Here is a 10,431-nt window from a genome sequence, read left to right on the forward strand (position 1 = left end):
AATCTATCAGAATCCAAGTACAATCTAGCAATAAATATAGTTTGTTGAGTCCGTTAATGGGTATTAAATGAGTCGTACTGTATATGCTTATTATTAAATCACTAATCTATCAAAATCTAATTATAGACATATACAATTTTGCTTATTTAATGTCTATTAACAAATTACTTATTACTTATATGCTCATTATTAAATCACTCATCTATAAAAACATATATAATTTTGCTCATTTAATGTCTATTAACAAATTAATCTATCAAATAAATATAAATAATTTTGCTGTGTCCATTAATAAATTAATTATTTTCAACATTCAGGTATAGCTACAATAGAGTCTGCTTTCAATATTAAATTAAAGTCAGATATCTCGAACATTGTTGAGTATCAGCTAAAGACCAATAGGAGCAGGGATAGACCCTCTTTTCAAATCTTTCGATGAATGAAGAGTTGATTTCATGAGTCGGTCATGAAAACCCTACATTGCAAACAAACGAAGATCTTTGCTATATACCCTATATCATCTTTGAAATCAATCACTGTAGCAACGAGATAAACACAAGGAGCTCAGAAGTTGAATATCACGGAATACCAAAAGAAGAAGAAAGAGAGCACAGCTTCTAATCAAAATCTTTCAAAGAAAAAAAGATTGATTTCATGACATAGTGGCTATTCTCTCTCTTCTCATAACTAATATCTTTCCTATGTACATTACATCATTGAAATCAATTACTGTAGCAACTAGATAACACAAGAAGCAAAAAAGTTGAATATCACTGAATAACCACAGAAGAAGAAAGAGAGCACAGCCTTTAACACAAGAAGCACAAAAGTTGAATATTACTAAAAACCAACCGAAGAAGCACAAAAGTTGAATATCACTGAATAAGGACAGAAGAAGAAAGAGAGCACAGTCTTTAGCACAAGAAGCACACAAGTTGAATATTAGTGAATACCAACCGAAGAAGAAAGAGAGCACAACCTCTAACACAATAAGCACAAGTTGAATATTACTGAATACCAAGAGAAGAAGAAAGAGAGCACAACCTCTAGTCAAAATCTTTTAAAGAACAAAAGACTGATTTCATGACATAGTGGCTATGCTCTCTCTCTTCTCCTATGGGTGTGCGGATGAAAGCCCTCCGCAGAATTAGCGGTGACACAGAACAAAAAGCCAAAAAAAAAGTTGCAGTGGCAAACCCTTGACTCTTGAGTGCCTATCTCAAAATCCCATCGTATTTATAGCACACGGAGATGTTTCCAGAAAAGGCAAACCCTTGACTCATGAGTGCCTATCTCAAAAGCCCAGCGTATTTATAGCACAGGGAGGTGTTTCCAGAAAAGGAAAAGAACATATAGAATTCATAACACAAGGGAGATGTTTCCAGAAAAGGCAAAAGAGCATACAAAATGAGAAATGGATACCCTGATGGAATTGGCTGTCCTGGACGCCTTTAAAGACACGTGCATCCCACGGCTTTCGAGGAGAAAAACCTACCTCTTCTTTTAGGCGACTCCTATTTCCTACCATATAGCAATATTAATGCTATCTGACATGCGAGTGGAATAGCCATCGCCCTCTGAGTGACAGCACGTGGAGAGAGAGGGCGAGCATGGAGAGGGCACTCCATGACTATTCCCCTCGCATGTCAGATAGCATTAATATTGCTATAGAGTCGGAAATAGGAATCGCCCTCGTTTTAAATTCGTCTCGCCTCACACTCACCGCCACAAGATATTCTGCAGGCCTAGACCTGAAAATATGTGCCAAGGTTGATCCATTGAGCATGACGGCCATGTATGACAATGACAATCAAAACCAAATACAAATACTGTTCACAACGCTGATATTTTTAGAACAATCTTCTAAAAAGGCTATGAGATCTCAAATGCTAATATTAGAAATCTATAAAAGCTATGAGATCTCAAATGCCCATGATAGGTGCATCATGCATGGCGTAGTGTGTATCATTTGTTTCTTTTTCATTTAATTATGAAAAATCATTATTTATTGACAAATATTTATTGGTTAGGTTTGCTAACAAAAGTATAATTGTTTTATTTGTGAATTGTTATTTAGATTATCATGTCACTTAATTTAATAAAAACTAGAGCAAGCATATATAATTAACTGACTGAAATTATATATAAATAGAAAGACAATTTATAATAATCACTAAAACATTTTTTTATAATACATTTCATATTATCTAAATTAAAAATAATATTAGTAAACTAAAATCATAAAATTATAATTTAATTATATTTTTTTTTATTAACTAATTAATATATGAATTAAACAAACCTAACTTGAAAAAATATGAATTAAACAAACATAAATTAAAAAGAATGTATATGGAATAAGATTTTTAGTATATAAATAAATTTTGTTATAATGATAATGGTGGTGGTTAACATCCACTGAGACCAAACATTGGTCTATCGGACTTAAAGAAACAAATTATTTATTTTGATTTAAGATTTTATTCCTATGCTCAAAAAGCTTGGAGAGAAGCCTCCCGAGCTCACTATAATTTTGACATTGTAAAAGGCTAGGAAGGTCAATATTGTAACAAAGATTGTGAAACTAAGTTCTAATGTGGTTGTATGCGGGGCACTCTAAGAGGAAGTGGTTTTCATCCTCGATGTTCCTATTCTCACATATATGGCAGATCCTTTCCATCCATGACGTTTTAGGAACTGCCCAATGACCTGTTTCACTATGGAGCTCATGAGAATTCGTTCTAATCTTTTCTATATTAATTTTCGTTCTTTGAGCTAGTTAAAATAGAGAGATACTTTTGATCTTCTAGGGTGGGGTTGATGACCTTCTTATAATAACTTAATTTTCTTTTAGTCGTTAAATCTTTCTCACACCACATTTTTTCTTTGAACTTAGAAGTAACAATATCTTTGATGTTATTTATGTTTTGCAATGCATCATTCTCGTTGATCTCCCAATAGTTTAACCAGGCCCTTGTGTCTTTATGCCACCCCCGATTGAGCCTTAGGTGGTTTTGGATGGAATTTAAAGCTAGCTTAGGAAGTCTATGATCATCCATGTTATTGAGTTTTTGCTTGTACAGAAGAAACCTAATCATAGCTAGGCTCTCAATAGGGGAAAGACCTGCTTCTATAAGGAGAATAGGATAGGGTGTATTACTTTTAATTTTCAGGTTATAAGTTATAAAACGCTTCTGGATTTGCTTAATCTTTCTCCATGATTCTCTGTAGATGTTGCAACCCCAAACATCATAGCCATATAAGATAACAGGAGTGACTAAAGTTTCAAAGAGGAAATTCTTTTTATCCCACATTACGAGGTTTGTTGTTTTACAATTATTTTCAAGACCAAAATAAGCTTTCCACCCCCCATTAATCCTTTTCTCAATTCTATGGTTCCAGTTGAGCTTGTGATGAATATCAATTCCTAAGTACTTGTAAGAATACACTTCCTCCAAGTTATTATTGTCATACATAAAATTAGCATAAGTGTCATTCGTGGATTTGATAATCATAACTTTTGTTTTGTCATTGTTAATAGTCATACCCATGGTAGAGTAGAAATCCTTAAGAAGCCTGAGTTGCTTATCAAGATCAGATGGGCACCTTGCGAAAAGAACAATATCGTCAACATAGAGAAGAAGGATAACGACTATCCCAGCTAAAATCGTGCCATCACATCCTGCTTCCTCTAAATAACCTTCGGGCTTATTGATGTAAATGCCAAATAGGGCAGGGGAGAGGGGGCAACCTTGTTTAACTCCGATGTTACACTTAATATCTTTCGACCACCCCTCATTGCTCTTTAGCTTGGCAATTACATTCTCGTATAACCTTATAGCAGCAGCTCTCAACTCGAGAGGAACCTTTAGCTCTTCCAATCTATTCCAAAGGTTGTATCTAGGAACTGTATCGAAAGCCTTTCTAAAGTCCAAAAAGCAACAAAATAAATTGGATTTATCATTACAACATTCCTCCGCAATGATCCTAAGCGTAACAAGGTGGTCTGTTGTTGAGTGATGCCTTCTAAAACCTGCTTGGCCTTTAGCCCGCTTACCTTCACTTTCAAGCCATATGCTTAACTTCTTTTCCAAAATACTACCATATAACTTGGCTAAGAGAGGGTTGATCATAATTGTCCGATAATTAGAGGGGTTATTTGTATCCCCGCTTTTAAAAATAGGGATAATGAGGCTCTCAGTCCAAGGTTTAGGAAACCCTTGCTTGACTGCTTGATTGAAAAGCTTGTGGATGTGGGGGATGAGGACAGGACCTCCAATTTTAAAGATTTCCACTTGGTAACCTTCAATGTCCTTAGCTTTCCCATTAGCGAGGCGATTAACCCCAAACTTAATGTCTTCTAAAGAGAAAACTTCTTTCATTGTGAACAAGGTTTCCAAATTATCCATGACATTTGGAGATTCATAAAGCTTTTTAAGATAGGAATTCCAATCGCGAAGGGCAATTTTATTATTATCTTTAGTCTTCCTAGTCAGAAACTGCCTCCAAAATTTCTTAGGAGCTACCTTAGAGAGGTGTAAGAGATTCTCCTGCCTTTGACGAATGTACTGCCTCTTTTTCCTTTTAGTTAGGGCTTTGTATATTTTTATCTTGTCCATTTTAAGAGATTCATCAACAGCTTCCTTAATTTCTCTCCTCACACTTTTACAATCTTTGTCATACCATGAATTGGTTTTGCTATTTCTTTTATTATTTGAAACTTCAATTGAGAACTTGTTAATAGAATATGAGAGGGTTGTAGTAAAATTATGATAGAGGTCTTCTATGTTGTCTATACTAGATAAAGGAAGCAGATTAGTTTTTAATTCATTTAGAAAGAGATCATTTTTATTTCTATCAAATATTAAGTTCTTTTGGTTGTAAGTATTATTTTCTATGGGAACTCTATGCATGACAAAATTGAGATTTATAAGTAAAGGCCTATGATCAGAGTCAGGTTCATGGTCATTTAAGATGTCAAAATTTATTATTTCGTTGTATAATGGGAGATCGGAAATAACGTAGTCTACCATGCTACTACCAAGTCCATGGATGCAGGTCATCTTGTTGGAATTGGGCCACTTCTTTAGACCGTTGCAAATTATGAGATCCTGAGCAGTACAGAGCTTGACTAGCTCTGACCCAAACAAATTTTCCCCGATGTCTTCAGAGCTCCTTTTATACCCACTAGCCAGAGTAGGGTCTTCGTCTAACCAAAGAGGATTAGAGTTGGAGTGATTGCTTAGAATAATAGCTTGGTTGTTTGAAGTTTGAGCATTAAAGTCGCCTATTAAAAGGATATTACGGTCATTCCTTAGGCTAGAAATATCATTCTCTAAACCATTGTAAGGGTTAGTTTTATCTAGATTCTTTTTCTTATAGAAGGTAGAATTGATGGGGGGGAAATAACATATTGCTATGTAGGACTTTTTATTATTAATGTCACTGATCTCTATCCAACTATATTGGTTGTGAGGGTCATTTTTATAAATCCGAGCATCGGGGGAGATGTTCTTCTTAATGTAACAAGTTATTCCCCCAATGCCTCTACAAGAGGATTGCTTGTTCCAGGTAGACCATAGTGTAAAGCCATCTATGTTAGGGACCTTAGATTCTTCGTGCTCCCAAGTTTCAACAAGAAAAATAATATCAACATCATTTGAAATCCAACTTAGCTTGGGGCCTTTGTTCCATGGGAAGCCCCGACAGTTCCAAGAAAGGATCCAGAGCATGTTTAATTGCTATTGATTACTATCGTTTTGGTTTCTATCTCAAATAAAGGCTTTTCTATTTCTAATTATTGCCCATTTTCCTTCCTTTCTAGCTTCTTTTACCTTTTGAACCTCCTTTCTTAATTCTGCTTGATCTTTTGGAATGATATCTTCATTTATGAATATTCCCGTTCCTTTTAGACTTGAGGTTTTACTAAGTATGTCATACTTATGATTAGTGGATCTCACCTTTATGCGGATTAGTCTTCCTTTATTCTCAGTTAATTTCCCCAACCTTGTTGCTTCTGTGAGACACACTGTTTCAATTTGTAATCTATTATGTAATTTTGTCTAGGCTAAGGCTAAAGTATCTCATCTACTTCCTCTTTTAAACTGAAGATTATAAGGTTGAAGGCCTTTTTGTTACGTTTGTGGTCTAATTCTATTAATTTTTTCATTTCATCTTTAATTGGTTTGATATCTAACTTATCTACCACATTACTTAGGGTGAGGGGGCTATTAACTTTTTCTTCTAGTTCTTTAATCATGTCTTTCGTTTTAAGACTCTCTAAAGTATCAGCATCTCCTTACTAGGATGGTTGGTTAGTATCTTGGTTTTGTTTTTCTATAACCTGCAATCTAGTCTCCATTGCCTCCATTTTATTCTCCAATAGTTTTACTTTATTTTCTATTTGTTTTTGGATCGTGCCTTCAAGAGATGCAAATTTATTTTCCAGCATGGCTTCTAACTCTTTTTGTAGCTTGGCTTCTCTTTCTTCTCTACATTTCTCTAAAGACTCTATATATTCATAAAGGCCTTGTAGAGTAACTGTGCTAGGTCTGCCCTTGGTAATCTTTGGTAATTGTGGTGAAATATTCATACTTGAAATTATATGAGCAAATATGTATTAGAAAAAGAAAAAGATAAAGAATGTGTGCACCTGAATATCAGCAAACCTGATTGCAGATTGCCAGTACCCACCGCAGCCTGCAGACTGAAGAATATATGCAAAGAATATATAGAGTACGTTTTTAACTCTTTCACCGAGCCTCAGAACTCTTTCACCGAAGAATATATGCGAAGAATATATAAAGTACGTGTTTAACTCTTTCACCGAGCCTTAGAACTCTTTCACCGAAGTATATGTAGAGTATGTGTTTAACTCTTTCATTGAACTCTTTCACCAAACCTTACAACTCTTTCACCAAAGTATATATAGAGTACGTGTTTAATTCTTTCACCAAGCCTCAGAACTCTTTCATCGAAGAATATATGCGAAGAATATATAGAGTACGTTTTTAACTCTTTCACCAAGCCTTAGAACTTTTTCATCGAAGAATATATAAAGTACGTGTTTAATTCTTTCACCGAGCCTCAAAGCTCTTTCACTGAAGTATATATAGAGTACATATTTAACTCTTTCATCAAAGAATATATGCGAAGAATATATAGAGTACGTTTTTAACTCTTTCACCGAGCCTCAGAACTCTTTCACTGAAGAATATATGTGAAGAATATATAAAGTATGTGTTTAACTCTTTCACCAAGCCTCAGAACTCTTTCACCGAAGTATATATAGAGTATGTGTTTAACTCTTTCGCCGAGCTTCAGAACTCTTTCACAGAAGAATATATGGGTTAATATTATAACTTATCAATACCATATGTTTAAAAAAATCATGATATTTTTTAATTAATCAATTTAATTAAAAAAATATAAAAGACATAAATGGTTTTGAAATAAACTTTAATCTTTAATCTATAAATATTACTAATATATTTAGTGAATATTAAATTATTATCATCCACTTAATAATTATTGATAATTAAATTAATTAGTGTAATTATTACTATAATAAAATTATCCAAAATAAATAATCAGTAAATATTACTAGACATTAAACCATAATAAAAATAAAACTCTCACATCTTAATACATCTTCAGTTAAGAAAATTAAAAAATAAAATAAATATTATTATTATTATTATTATTTATCAAAAATTACGTATAAATTAAATATATACCTATTTGAAAATATATATAAAAAAAACCATGACAAAGCAGACGTTTTTTAATTAATAAAATAACATTATTTTAAGATAAACCTCAACCTGATTACAGAAATATTTAGTATAGACTTTATTAAAATGAAATATATAATTTTCTTATACATGTGTGATAAAGTATGTATCATTCATCATTTTAGTCCATTAATTACATTTTTAATTAAACACATTATAATTAAACTTCTTGTAATAAGATATACTTCATTTTATAGGATTGACGGAGAGTATACGGTCATTTTATTTTAGTTAATATATTATATTTTAATTAATTTATAAAAATAAAATTAATTATTTTTAAGTACATGTATATGATTTATTATATTTTATTTATGTATAAAAAGTGTATATTTTATTTATTTTTTAATTTATTTATTATATTTTTAAATGGTAAAGGTAAATTGAATTATAAAGCTAAATTTATTATTTTGATATTTTATTTTTTAGTGTAATTTAATTATATAATTAAAAGAATTATATAAATTAAAGAGTTAATAAATATTAATGATTGTATTAATAAAATCTTAATTTTTTTTGGTCTTAAAGTTAGGTGTTTTCAATACTCTAGTTACTAGGTGTTAAGGGTTTCTCATAAAAGTTATTTGGATGATGAGAAAATCCGTCTCATAAATGTATTTAAGAAGAATGGTTATAATAAGTCTCAATGTATCTGAGTTTTTCTTAAGTTGGCCAAGGACCTAGGACTAAGAAAGAGCCTAGTGAGGTGGCCTTTGGTGTCCAACTTCCCTTTATCCAATGGACTACTAACAAGATTGTTTGTACTCTAAGGAAGCAAAAGGTACTCTCCACATTTAGACCTTTAAAAACCATCTATGGCTCTTTAAGATCTGTCAAAGACCCTTTGGATCCCAAAAGCATGAAGGGCGTTTATTTGATTCCTTGTTCTTGAGGAACCCCTACATTGGAGAGACTGGTCGTTCCAATTCACAGAGAATTCAACATGTTGCAAACCTTAGACATTGTAGGATTTGCTCCTCTACTCCAGCAGAACATGCGGAATTGTCGAAACACCATATTTGTTTAGAGGATTCTAAGGCCCTCACTAGGGTTGATCATTTCCATCATCGTAAAATAAGAGAAGCCATCGAAATTCAGAAGAGAATTAGTACTCCTAATAGGGATGATGGATGGAAGATTATCAGTTCGTGGGTCCCCTCCCTTTATTCCTAAACCCTGTTTTTTCTCCCCTTCTTCATTTCCTTCTCTTCTCCAGGTTTGTATTTGTATTTATCTTTTTCTTTGATCTCCTTTCCTTTATATGTTTTGATTTTTTGTTTATATTGTCAATTATATTTTTATTATTGAATTTATCAATTTTATTAATACTATTAATATATATTTTTTCTCTTTTTGAATAGTTATAGAGAGTTTTTAATATTACAATTATTTAATATTAATATAATTTTAGTATATAGAGTGAAAAATAGTTGAATCTTATTATATTTATATTGTCAAAGTCTTACAAGAATTTTAGAAAAATATAAATAAACAAAGATTAAATTTATAAATAACTTTCTTTTTCCCAAGGAAAAATTGTAATTTTATTAATGAAAACAAAATTACATGTTGTAGATGCCTGCATTCCATCATCTAGTCAAAGATTGATGATCATAAATTCATACAAAATAATGAACTAAACAGATGAAGAAAAAATTTTAAACTTTTCTCAATTTTTTTTTTCAACCTTTCGCTATTCTCCTTGAGATGGTGTGGATGAGACAATAGCTACCTGATTTATGTCTTCTATTCTTTAAATTTCCTTGTCTGAATCAGAATTATCAGATGCATGATGATGTTTGTACTTGCCAGGGTCCTTTTCTTCAGGTATCCTCACTAGTTGTGCTGCAGTGACCTGTAATTTTGTTGGTTCTTGTGATGCTTCCCCCTTTCCTTTTTTTTTTTTTTGTGTATTATGATTTTCCACATTGGGAATGGGATCCTTTTCTTCTTCATCTTCTTCCTCATCTGGCTCATTTGAGGGAAATTATCATCCTTTGGGTTACTTTCCTGGTTTCTTCTTCCTTCATGACTCTTTCTTGGCATCAGGGCACATGTTTTATAGATGTCTTCTTTGTCGGCATATTCGGCATCTGAAGGATGCATTCTCAAAATCTAGGAACTGAGTCCAGCTTTGTTTGTTGTGTGACAATTGAATGTGATCTGACAGACATTTACTGAGGTCCACTTCCACACATATTTGTGTGAATGCATAGATTCGTTCCTCCATTCTTTGTGTGTCGGTCTTTATGTATCGTCCTAAGATATTCCCAATGCCTTCTAGCACTTGGTTATGCCAGAAATGAAGGGGGAGGTTATGCACCCTAACCCAAACTGACATTCTTGATACAATCGTGGTGTTTGCATCAAAATCTAGGAACCATGGGGTAATGGAAAGTCTGGTCGATACCCAAAACCATGGGCCTTCCTGAAGGATAATTTCTCTATCCTCTAATGATGAAAACTTTAAAATGAAGAATCCTTCGGAGCAGAGGTGTATTTCATAGTTTGTTGTCCAATTTGTGAATATCCAATGGAAGAAATCCATTGGTTTTGGCCATAAAATATTAAATCTGCATATGATGGCTTGTGCTTCATAATTTTTGTAGAGATTGTTTGTTTCTAAAAGATCTATGAT

The sequence above is a fragment of the Pinus tabuliformis genome, chromosome 5_1 (genome assembly GCF_031772625.1).
Source record: "Pinus tabuliformis cultivar Carrire ecotype Pingquan chromosome 5_1, CPIR1, whole genome shotgun sequence".
Classification (NCBI taxonomy): domain Eukaryota; kingdom Viridiplantae; phylum Streptophyta; class Pinopsida; order Pinales; family Pinaceae; genus Pinus; species Pinus tabuliformis.